This window comes from Moschus berezovskii, chromosome 1, assembly GCF_049115385.1.
Source record: "Moschus berezovskii isolate FMDL1 chromosome 1, NW_MosBer_1.0, whole genome shotgun sequence".
In the NCBI taxonomy this organism is placed as follows: domain Eukaryota; kingdom Metazoa; phylum Chordata; class Mammalia; order Artiodactyla; family Moschidae; genus Moschus; species Moschus berezovskii.
The window spans coordinates 124,203,526-124,217,286 of NC_142460.1; positions in this window are offsets into that span (position 1 = coordinate 124,203,526).

The window sequence follows — 13,761 nt, forward strand, 5'->3', positions numbered from 1 at the left end:
TAGGGTTAGAATTACCAGTGAACCCCTATGTCTATCACAGAAAGATGCAGTGTTCTAGATGCAGTGTTCTTACAATTGTGATGGAGATATTTGCTTGGGAAATTGCATCCTATATCTGATATGGAGCTCTGTTTACCAAATACTGCTTTTGCATTTTATGTTAATTATTATGCCTTAGTTATTCTTTATCTGCAATTAAAGCAATGAATTAAGTTACCTGCTTCCTATACCTAATGTGGTGGTGCCCTTTTTTACACAAGGCTCAGAGTTTACCTGGGCTATGCACATTGCCTCAAAAGGTTTTCAGTTTGCATGATAAGAATATAAAAAATAATATCCTTACAATGTCCTTTCAGTGTTCTGAGAGTCTATTTTAATGTCAAAGCACTTGATTGGTTAAAGTAAGGCTTTGTTAAGAGAATAAAATATCATGGAAAAGCAAATGTTTAAGGCATTTATAGCAAAACATAAACTTATGTCACAACAAGAATTAGATGATAGAGTCACTTGACCCAAGGAAGATGTAGTTCATCTGACAAGGAATGGGGTTTAGAAGAAGATATTGAAAACTGCAGTCAGAGGTGAGATTTATGGAGGCCATGCAAAGAGAAGCAAACACAGCATCACAAGTCTGGCCAGTCTGGGTCACACTATCACAGAGCTATGGGGGATCCAGACCAATACATGAGTCTCATCAGTTCCCAAGTGAGCATGTGCCTCATGTGTCCTGGGCTAAAGAGTCTTGTAGGTTATGCATCTCATCATTTCTAGTAAGGTCTTCATCAATAATTTCCTACAGGTTGCTCATGAATAGTCACACAGCAGTGATTCTCCTCAATGCTACAAGATTTTGCAGATCTCCAATCAAAAGGGCCAATGTGGATGCTCCAATATTTATATCAAGACCTCTTGTAAACCTTTTGAATAACATCAGAGAATTTACAAAATTAAAATTGTACACAAGACATGGACCTTAACTACTGGGCTATAAAGGTATAAATCAGACAGACCTGTTACTCATGAGGATTTATATCCATACCACGGAGTCAATACCAACCTTTGGGGGAAAAAAAAGAGAGAGAATTCTAGTCATTTGAACCCAAGGTCATGACTGACCCTTCAGGGAAAAAAATATACCAAGAAAGAAAGTTTTTTAAGAAAATAAAAAATGAAAGATACAGAAAATAACCTTTAAAGCTTCCTTCTTGGATTTTAAACTTTCAAAATGTGGAAACTCTTTTCAAGTACAGAATACAAATCTCTACAGCAAGATCCTAAATGTTATAGCCAAGAGAATATTTTAAGAGGTTAGAATTTGTAGCAAAAGACTCATCTGTATATCTAGGACAGAAAGAACATGTGTAGCTGGTAATGTGAACACTAAGTCACTTTGAAGATGCTGTGAGCAGGCAGAAAAGAGTCTTGTCATTATTTAGGGGGTGAGGATGCCTGCTTCCCTCTCAAATTAGATGCAACTGTGATTCCGTTGGAGAATAATCCACAACTGCTCAAAGAAAGCCTTGCCTATGCTAGTGGCAAAGCTCCCAACATTCTTGGACCCACTGCAGATCTTCTGAATTGAAAACTCTGGATGCAGAAATTTAACAAGCTCCTCTGGTGATTCTGATGCAGTTATTTTGAGAATCACTATTCTAGGTTGAAGAAAGAGATGGCAACCCACTCTAGTAGTCTTGCCTGGAAAATCCTGTGGACAGAGGAGCCTGGCGGGCTACAGTTCATGGGATTGCAAAGAGTTGGACACAACTGATCAGCTGAGCACTTTCTGGGTTAAGGGGCTTCCTAGGTGGCACTGAGGAAGTGACGTGTTAGTCTCTCAGTCTCATCCCACCCGCCAATGCAGAAGACATAAGAGACTCGGGTTCTAGCCCTAGGTTGGGAAGATCTGTGGGAAGAGGTCATAGCAATCCACTCCAGTATTCTTGCCTGGAGAATCCCCATAGACAGAGGAGCCTGTCCACAGGGTCACAAAGTCAGACACAACTGAAATGATGTAGCACGCAAGCATTCTAGCATGCAAACATTAAGACGTGGTATCCTCTAGTACTCAATTTCTGGAAAGATGGCAAGTCATAGAAAAATCAAGTTTGAGAATATTTGGCTTTCAACTCTAGGACAAAAAGGCATCCTTGCCTAAGAGTAAGTGTCTTTTTCAGGAAACAGTGGTGTACTTGGATAGAATGAAATTAAGGTAATATTTTCCAGATGAAAGTAATGGAATTCTATTTCTGATAATCTCCGCTGTATGCTGACTTCCACACCCATGAAAATAATGGCATACATTGTATCAGAGGAAGTTCAAATATAGCCTAAATATTTATTGATCAATTTTGAGTTTCAAATTAGATAATCTTTTAATCTAATGAACATAATTAACTTTGGGATTACTTTCCCCCCACATTTTAGAAGCTTCCTTTCAAATATCAAGATAAAATGAGAAGTCTAAGCACAGCTTTTTGCCAAAGCCAAATGTAGGGTGAATATAGTATATAAATGACATAAGGACAGTTTTATTGTGACTTAGAAAATATATAAACATGTGAGTAGTGACCGGAACACAAATATAGAGAAAAGAAGACTTGTTAAGATATTGATTAAGGCCTCAGTAGGGTTTCCCCATTGGCTCAGCGATAAAGAATCCATCTGCCATGCAGGAGACACAGGACATGCAGTTCAATCCCTGGGTTGGAAAGAACCCCTGGAGGAGGACATGGCAACCCACTTCAGTATTCTTGCCTGGGAGAATTCCATGGACTGAGGAGCCTGGCAGGTTACAGTCCATTGGGTCGCAAAGAGTTGTATATGACTGAGGTGACTGAGCACACATGCAGGGCTCTGATAAGGCACAAAAGCTACTCCACCACCACTTAGGATGGGGGAAGAGAAAATAATTGCAAGACAGGGCAAAGAGCAAACTGAAAGAAAAGATTTGCTCTCTGCTGCACATTTTCATCATGGAAGAGGAGAAGTAGCAGTTGGACATTCATAGATATTTCTAGTCAGAAGAAGAGCTGGAGATGGTGCACAGGGATCTAACTGAGAGCTTGCTTGAAGCAGGCATGAGCTACAGTGATGAGCTTCATCACTACTAGAGCGTGTGGCCAGACTGAAGATTTGAGATCTGCAGTTGGAATAAGGGAGCAGAAGAATCCAGGAATCTTGTGATCTGAGTCAGTCATCATGAATGAGGACCATGCTGATAGTCTAAAACCAGGATGGACCAGGTGTTCCTGAGAGGATCTGTTCAGGAGTGACTGCCAGGGCAGTGTTTAGTGAGGACAAGAAGATGCTTATGGATGATGCATTCCACAGAGATTAGAAAACTTCACTTTGAACCAAGAGGTCAAACTGGAAAGTCATGGTAAGACTATTTGAAGCACAAAGTATCCCTGATAATGTGCTCAAACTTTATATTGATAGGACATTTAAGTAAAAGGAACTATTGTCAACCAGAAGAAATCAAATTTGATAAACAAATGCAGAGGCCACTCCTCTATCTCTACCATCAGCAGGTATGTGTGTTCCAAGAGGCAATGAGGTCAGCTATAGATAATCAAGTTATATTGTCAGAGTTAAAATACATATCTGTCTTCATTGCAGGAGACCCAGGTTCAATTTCTGGGTTAGGAAGGTCCCCTGGAGAAGGGATCAGCTACCCACTCCAGTATTCTTGCCTGGAGAATCCCCATGGACAGAGGGGCCTGGGGACAATAGTCCATGGGTTTGCAAGGAGTCAGACAGGACTGACCGACTAAACAAAAATACGTAACCAAACACAGACGGAGTCAGAATCCATGGGCTTCTCTTTTCCAGAAATCTCAAATCTTCAAAGTAAAGCTGCCTCTCACAGCAAGTGAGGCACTTTTGCAACATCTTAGATAAGTAGGTCAATTTTGTGTCCAAAGAGACGTTGTACTGGCACTTAAGTAGATGCAGACTATTTGAAACAACAGTTACAGGCAATCCATGTGTATATAAAAGCAGCAATAAACTGCATTTGTTGAAGTAGGATTTTTACTATCCGACTAGCATCTCTTCAGATAAATTTGAGAGGAAGGCTACAGCAGTCAAGAAGTTTCCCAGGAAAATTTTTGAAAAATCAGTATGACTTATTTACCAAAACTAAGCTGAGTAACCTGGTTGTGTGTTTTTCAAATAGTGGCATCTACTTCCAAGGCCAATGCAGCATGTAGCCAAGGTTTGAGTGCAAATAGTTCAAGATATGCTACATAAAATTATGCCAAATGAGATAATAAATGCCTTCTATAAAAACAAACTTACTCATAAAAGACATTCTTTGTGAACAGATAACTCATGCTGACGGCTTGTGAATTCCAGAATTCTTCAGGCAGTTCTTCTATTGGCCATTCTCTCTGGCCCTAGTTTAAAATGTTCACTGATTATCAAAAAAAGGTGGCTAAGGATGCATTTTAAAAAGAGTTTGGATAATTTTGGATTTGCAATGGCAGACAACAGAGAGCCTTAATACGTTATATATTATCTTTCTAGATGTGTAGACCAATAAAAAGGATAAACCACCAAAGAAAAGATCTTGGCAAAACATGCATGGTTATATAATTAAGATTTCAGCCTTATCCTACAAAGACAAATTTCCAAATTGCACACATTTTTAAAATGCAGCCATAAATCTATTTAAAGTGCTTCTTCATTCAGGCCTGCAAACATAGCATTGTCTTTGTCAATTTGTCTGTAGCCTGTTCTGGTAGGTGACATTGTTCTTGAGCACTAATCAATTGATGTCTCCGTGCCATCTGGCATTCTGTTGCTAAGCACAGCAGCAACACACTAAAGTGAAGTATGAGTGGCAAGAAGCAGGGTTTGTGTTCATCACGATGTCACCGTCCAGACTACACAGTCAATAAATCCTTCACATACCAGTCTTATCCTAATGGTGAAGAAATGCCTTGGCAATGCATGGGAGAAAATAGGATGAACAGTAATCACTCCAATGAGACTTTGAAGATCTTGCTTTATTTACAGAGTGACCTCGTGAAAAAAAGGATACTTTTCTTTACTTGGATGGAATATATATGTCATTACTAGCTATGTCATTACATAAAACAACATTACTGAAAACTCTGAGCTCATATTTGTTCTTTCTCACTTAGATATATGTGCAACGTTTCTTATGGACTCAGTTTCATCTCTCAGTGGAGCCCTCTATAAATTGTCTTCAAATTTCTGAGCATAAAAGGCAGCACTATTAATAATTACGCAGAGAAAGCAAGCTGATACCAAGAGTGTCCCAGGCAAAGTACAAGTCTGCAATTTGAGAAAGCTGTCCCATTAAATATTAAGATTCAAGAAAAAAAAAAGGTTCTTACTAAAATGTTCTCAAAATACTGCTAATAGTTTACTTTCAAAATATCACATATAATTGGCTGTTGTTAAACTTGGATGTCGTGAAATTGTACACAACTTTCCTTGATGCAAGAATAGTAGGGTGTTGATTTCAATTATAATCACTAAAATATATGAACTATGCTCATGCATACAGCCCAGGAAGTCTCTAGTACTGTGTTTCATGGTTACCACAATCAGCATAATCTGATGTGGGAATGTGTGTGATTAGTTCAAGTTACATCTCCCTGAATATGACATTCCAGATTTTCTATTCCTTACACAAAAGATATATGCCTAACTTTCAAATAAATCGCTTCATTGGCTATATCTGGCTGGAAGACAACTGGTTCAGAAAATACCATAGGGAAAGGTACTGGCAAATCCCTATAGGAGGTAACCATCAATAATTGATGAATGGCTTCAAAAGTTATTCCCAAATATATGAAACATTTCTTCTTTTTAAAGCAGTGTACTCTCTGATTGTAACAATGAAACTTTTAGAGTAATAGGCACACTGTACATTTAAAATGTTTTTTGAGAAAAAAACAGTCTACATATTTTGTACATTTATATATTTAGTTATACATTCAAACAACTACCAAATATTTATAAAGTATATAATAATAATACTATGTGCCAAGGAATTTACAAAGTACTGCCAATACCAACATTACATACAATACAAATGACTATGCATTTTAGAAACAAATATCGGAGGAGAGTGACACAAGACAATTAATACTGAAAGAACAAGAGTAAGGTATTTACTCTAAAAGCACTTCTCTCTTTTTTCTCTGACCATTTACCTTGCTTTATTCAGATGAATTTAACTAAAGTAATCACTGAGTATAATAGTCACTTTAAAATGACTATCTGAGTGATATAGATCAAAAGAAAGAGGAATAGGAAGAGGACTAATCATCCATCCTTCTATACACATTGTCACTTCAAAAGTAATAGATTCTTGGAAAATGGTCAACCTTCCTCATGACTGTTGTGGCTGCCCATAAATGTACTTATGTTTGCTTTTACAGTTTGATATTGTTTTTGAAAATCCTCCACCGATAAGCTTTGATAACAGACGTTGGGGCATTTCTTATTTCTCTAAGACCAAGTAAGAAGATCCAGACTCTGATCACTGTTGGTGATACAATACTATTGTGCTTTGGGGAACAAAGAATGAGTAAAACAGAAATCAAAATGTTTTCTGGTTATTTATATTTATAAACTATAAAATAGAGCTATGCAATGATATAATTTATTATGTGATTTTCCATGCATTTCTTTGTGATTTTTCCCAAAATTTAGTGAAATACACAAGGCAGGAATATATAGTCTCTCGTGAAAGTTCTTACTGTCTTTACTGTATCCAACTACATGGCTTATAAAAACTTATTATTTCAGTTCAGTCGCTCAGTCATGTCCAACTCTTTGCTATCCCATGGGCTGCATCACACCAGGCTTCCCTGTCAATCACCAACTCCTGGAGCCTGCCCAGACTCATGGCCATTGAGTTGGTGATACCATCCAACCATCTCATCCTCTGGTATAAAAGATTATATATCCATACTTTTAACAATTACTGGATAAACATAATTTAGATGTGTGTATATATTTGCAAAAGAATACTCTGTAGGGGCTACAAACAGGTTGTCCTTTCAAGTCATGTTTCGACTTGTGTCATGTTGAATGTTTAAACAGAGTCAGTATTTGACATTAGAACAATTATTCAGAGGACTAAAGTGCTGTCTGATGGATTTAAGGAGGATGTCAAAGGTAGAACCATTACTTGGAGGCAAAAAATTATTTTAATATAAGCTTTCTACTGGCCAGCAAAACAACATTCTCTATACTTAGGCATATACTCTGAATAAAATTCCTTTGTATGATAAAATCATTCTGTGACTGTGATCACCAAATATGAACAGACCGAACAGCAATATTAAGATACAGATATACTGATGTAGCAAGATTTATTACTAGTTGCCTGATTATACTTAGTAACTATAGTAATGCACCAGCAATCCAGTGCTTTGCTAATTAGTCAGACAATTTGGCACTACATTCATTGAAAAACAGAGGTGAACGTCAGCAGTTGAAAAACAGGTGAATCTTAGCAGTCCAAAGATTTTGCCTTCTGGCTTTTGATTCTGTTTCTCTGTAAATACAAGATGAATTTTGGCATTTGCAAAGTCATCCCAGAGAAATAAGTTTTGAAGAAAAAGCAGAAAAGGAGGTATCATAGAAGACAAAAGATTTTCAGAAAAAATACAAGACTGAGGAGAGATTACCTTGGAGATGAAGTCAAGACCATTCTGGGGAAGATGCCACTCATTTCTCTTTTTTTACCTCTTGTTGCAGAGGTCTCAGATGGCTCAAAAATGTGCTACTAAAATGATCAAAATTGTTTAATAAAAAACTTATTTTTATTTAAGCCTGTTACATGCAAATTAGGAAGCTTTTCAAGCTATATAAATAAAGAGAGCAAAGTTTCACAATTTTCAACTTCACAGATACCGCATAATAACTATTTTATACACTATATAAATCTCTCTTTTTTCCTGTCTAAAGTCCAGCTCTGCATAATCTTGTAGCCAGTGTTTCTCTTATTCTACACACACATACATTTGCTCCAGAATCATTAAAAATATCAGTGTTAGTCCCTACTAACAATTTGAGGATTCTCAGGAGGGATTTACACTTCACAAATATCTACCTTGCTAAAAGTCTTTCCTATACGCATAACTTCCCCACCTTTCTACTCTTTAGGGTGACTCCCCAAATCACTCCCTTTTCTTTACCTTTCATCCATCTCTCATCTTATTTAACCCACCCCAACATAAATCTCTTTGCTCCAGCTTCTTCAAACTACAACTTGTCTTTTCTTTTATTGTCCTTAACTTGTTTTCATAAAGTTTATATCTTTTTAATATTTCAGTATCACATGGCTGGCTTTTTCTCTTCCCAATATTCTAAAACAATTAGCACAAAATAAAGTCTCTTGTTAGATCACCTGAAAATTAGGTGCAAAGTGAAAATTTTGACTATTATTTATTTAAATTTGACTTTATATATATATACATATACACACATATACACCCATGATGATGATAGAAACAGTACACTTGCATTATTGAAAACTGGAAAATAGAGCAATGAAACGTTTAGAAATATTCTATACATTCACTAGGCAGTAATAACCGCCATTAATATTCTAATGCTTACCCTTCCAAATCTTTCTCTGTGTATATTTGTGTGTACACACACCACAATGGAATTGATTTTTTAATAGCATCCTACTACCTACTTGTTTTAATCAAGACCTTTTACCACAGTTATTCTCATCTAATCTAATAGCCAGAATTATTTAGATTTCCAAAATTGACCCCCCCCAAATATCCTTTCTGATATTCAAACCCATTCCTAGCCTGAACTATGCTCTCTGCATCTGATAATGTCCCTTATGTGTGGTCCAGTCTCGCAATGAAATTTCTTTATTATTTTGTTGAAATAACCAGGATAGAATGTCCCACTTTCAGGAGTTCCCAGATTACTTATTATGATATAATTAATTTTGCCCATTTATTTTCTTTATTTCATACAAAGTTTGTCAGATCTTAAAGCTTAATGATAAAAAATGCAATTCAATTTAAAAATTTTTAGATGGACTAGTTCCTGTTTTATTCCCAATATTCCTTAAATCTGCCCCTCTGCTTAGGTCATGAAATTCTAAATGTAATATATGTGATTTCTAAGGAATATCAAATATGTAGTTCTTCGTCAATCATACACTTAATAATTTTAATACCAGTCGTTAATTCGTGGCTGACCCAGTTTCACCAAAGTTTGTTAAATCTTTGTTCCTAAGATATTATTCCTTCTACATATATTAGTTGTCCTTCTCTAAATTGGATTCGTCCCTCAATAGCAGGGCTATTTAGTTTTGTATTGTATTTATCATACTGTTAGGAGAAGCATACTGATTGAAACCGCCCACCCTGGCCAGCCACCATAGTAACCATTTGCATGAGTTGTTTTAGGACAGGTGGTCCTGCTAAGAAACACAGAACTAATAAGCCACCACCAACTGGAAGAATTCAGGAAAGGTCAAAAGGAGACACCACATGTCCGACCACCTCCCAGAATCCTTCTCTCTGGCATCCATCTTGGCTGAACAAGGCATGCACCTCTAGGAAGGACTCTGAGTCAGAATAATTGACTAAGGACAACCCGGAAACTAATCCTATCACCATAAAACCTGAGGCTGCAAGCCATATGGCAGAGCAGTTCTCCTGGGTTCCCTTACCCTACTGCTCTCCACCTGGGTGCTCTTTTCCAATAAAATCTCTTGCTTTGTCAGCGCATGTGTCTCCTTGGACAATTCATTTCCGAATGTTAGACAAGAGTCCAGTTTCGGGCCCTAGAAGGGGTCCCCCTTCCTGCAACTATACTGCTGACTGAATTCACTTGTATCTGCAGCAGGTGAATTTCCATATATTTTAAAGGAGTATTCAAAGAAAATGAGAATTATGCCTGCAAATAACACTGAAATAATTTAGGAAAAATAATAGTCAATATATGCACATACGTATATATATTTCACATGAAGAAAGAGAGCATGATATTGAAAATACGTCAAAATAGTAGCATGCAGTGAATCTGGGGGCATCCCATGTGGTTTAGTGGTAAAGAACCTGCCTGCCAGTTCAACCAGTGTAAGAGACAAGAATTAGATCCCGCAGTCAGGAAGATCCCCTGGAGGAGGGCATGGCAATTTACTCCAGTATTCTTGCCTGTAGAATCCCATGGACACAGGAGCCTGGCAGGCTACGGTTCATAAGGTCGCAGGGTGTTGGATGTGACTGAAGCCACTTAGTATGCATTCATATGAATCTGGGTAAATGTATATGAGAGTTCTTTACAGTGTTTTGAAATTATGTCTAAATTAAAATACTATATTTCAGGAAACTGATAAACACATGGTTGATCACAGTAACACAAAATAGTTAAATATAAAGTCGTAGGTTATCAAGTGAAATGGAGAAACAGGAAAATACATAATCAGTTGTCTTTTAAACATAAAGAAGACACATTAGATTGCCAGTGGAAATATAAATTGATGATATTTTGTAGACATAGTTGGTGATATGTGTCTTAGCCATAAAAGTCCATGTACCTTTTGAAAATTCTGATTTAATTATTCCATGAAAAATAAGAAATGTATAAAAATATCTACAATTGTTATGCTTATGTTTATGTTACTATTCCGATAACTTTACAAGAACAAAAAAACAATGAGTTAGGTAAATTATAGTACATTGAAAAAACAATACACAGGCAATGAAATTAAAGTGAAGAGTATTTATTTGATATAATTAGTCATTTGAAAGTACATTATACAATATTACATTTGACACTTTTCCAAATTCAGTTCAGTTCAGTTCAGTCGCTCAGTCGTGTCCAACTCTCCGCGACCCCATGAATCACAGCACGCCAGGCCTCCCTGTCCATCACCAACTCCCGGAGCTCACTCAAACTCATGTCCACAGAGTCGGTGATGCCATCCAGCCATCTCATTCTCGGTCGTCCCCTTCTTCTCCCGCCCCCAACCTTTCCCAGCATCAGAGTCTTTTCCAGTGAGTCAATTCGTCGCATGAGGTGGCCAAAGTATTGCAGTTTCAGCTTCAGCATCAGTCCCTCCAATGAACACCCAGGATCGATCTCCCTTAGAATGGACTGGTTGGATGTCCTTGCGGTACAAGGGACTCTCAAGAGTCTTCTCCAACACCACAGTTCAAAAGCATCAATTCTTCGGCGATCAGCCTTCTTCACAGTCCAACTCTCACATCCGTACATGACCACGGGAAAAACCATAGCCTTGACTAGACGGACCTTTGTTGGCAAAGTAATGTCTCTGCTTTTTAATATATTATCAAGGTTGGTCATAACTTTCCTTCCAAGGAGTAAGCGTCTTTTAATTTCATGGCTGCAATCAGCATCTGCAGTGATTTTGGAGCCCAAAAAAATAAAGTCTGACACTGTTTCCACTGTTTTCCCATCTATTTCCCATGAAGTGATGGGACCAGATGCCATGATCTTTGTTTTCTGAATGTTGAGCTTCAAGCCAACCTTTTCACTCTCCTCTTTCACTTTCATCAAGAGGCTTTTGAGTTCCTCTTCACTTTCTGCCATAAGGGTAGTGTCATCTGCATATCTGAGATTATTAGCCAAAGCAAAAGGTGTAATTACATATGAGTATATCGCACAGAGTCAGACACGACTGAAGTGACTTAGCAGCAGCAGCAGCAGATAGAAAAAGATAAACCATAAATATGGTTTATTAAACATTTTAATAAAAATTAATAATGTGAAATAAATTTTAAAAGTAAGGAAAATTGTAATAACCTAATTGAGTATTGTTTTATACATTTCTGATTATAACTATGTACATAGATTTTTTTTAAAAGTAAAATGGAAAATTTCAAATGACTTTTTCCAACTCTGTGATACATAAAACATTGGGTATTTTTTTGGTAACCCATATTTTTTTAAAGAAGGCATTGTTCTTGTAAAAAAGAAAGTATTAATGAAAGATTAGGGCATTTTCATAGCATGAGTATGCCTAATGAAGACTAATGTATAACGTGGTATTGCTATTTCCCACACTGTCTCAAATCTCCTTCAGACCTGCTATCTAGAAAACAACCAGATAAGTGGTAATTAAGTAACAATAAAACCTTAAAAGTAAAAAGTCTGTGTGATAGACTAACTGAAAATGTTCAGTCAAGACCATATTGGTTGCCTTGCCAGACCTTTAGCGTATATGGTTGCAAAACCTGAGCGGTATTAACACCATTTAAACACTCTTGTGGTATTTGAGCAGCATTACTTAGGAGGCAGTCTCAACATTTAACAGTATGATCATGAACCCTCAAGGGTTCTGTCAGGTGATAGAACAACCCTTGCCAAATAACCTTGAAACAAAATTCATTTTGTGTGACCAAGTCCTCTTGCTGGATACATGTGAAAAAATATTCGCATCACAGAAGTAAAGTAGCTGCTATATGTTGAGCCAGAAATGAACAAAATCTCCAATAAGACAGGAAAAAGAAATACACTGAAATAATGCATTAAATAGGATGGCATGTCTGAGGAACGGCGAGGGTAAATGAAATAAAGAGAAAAAATTGCCAGATTTTGTCATCAGTTGACATTGCTAGTCAGCCAGTTTAAACATGTGTTAAAGATATAAGGATAAAAGATTTTATTGTTTACTTTCCTATTTAAAGATGAAAATGAAATATATTAATATCTGATATATTTTCATTGTGATGTGTAGATACTACAGGCAGAATGTTCTCCTGTATTCGCTAACATCAGAAACATTGCTCAGTAATTGCAGGAGAATAAGATCAACCACATGCTAACCCAGAACAATGCAGTGCAGCTGTGTTGGACAGAAGAAATTTGGCATTTCAATGAAAAAAAGGCACATATATTAAACTAATGAACTCTGTTCCACATGGATTACTAGAATGACTATATTTTAAACAGAAATGCCATCACATTACTATTCGCTGCGTTATTGTCAGTGTACTGTTTTCGAAAAAAAATCTTTATTCCTTTAGATAAACCATTTACTCTGTAAGTTTTGTGTTAATAGATTGTCATTACATAAACTATTCTAAATACAATATAAATCATTGTGACAGTGAAATTTATTGTCTAATAAATACCTCCTAAGGAGCAAATTTCCCAGAAAAGATTATTTAAAAAGGCCAAAGTGGTTAGTATCTTGGAAACAGTTGACATGAAATGACATCAGAAAAATCTAGGTTAAAATTCTGATGGCAATTCCTACTAGTGGTAAAATATATATATAGCCAAGTTTCTGATCTTTAAGAGCCTTCGTGTCCTCATCTGAAAATGCAATTAGTAATATTTAACATATATTTGTTGAAATAAAATAAGACAAGTTATGTAAGCCGCCAATTATAATAACTGACACAAGACAGAATTAATAACAAATGACAGCTCTTACATTTGCATATTTGAAATCTTAAACATTATGTTTTAAAAACAAAAAATAGGCTTATCCACAATTACATGCCTACCGGTTAGTCCATGACAAGCCCCATAGCGAGAGAGATTTAAAAGTGAAAGTGATCTTTTGTGAGAGATAAAGAATATAACTGCATTGAGAAGTCAGGCATTAAATGGTTCATTAAAAAAAAAAAAAAAAATTATGTGTTTTTTTCATTTGCCCGAAACATCAAGTCAGGAAAGATAAGGTTGAAAGACACATATACATCCTTGAGAGTTCACACAGTTTCAGCTGACAAGTATGTTTTTCTATAAAGTATAGTGATGAATGTTTGT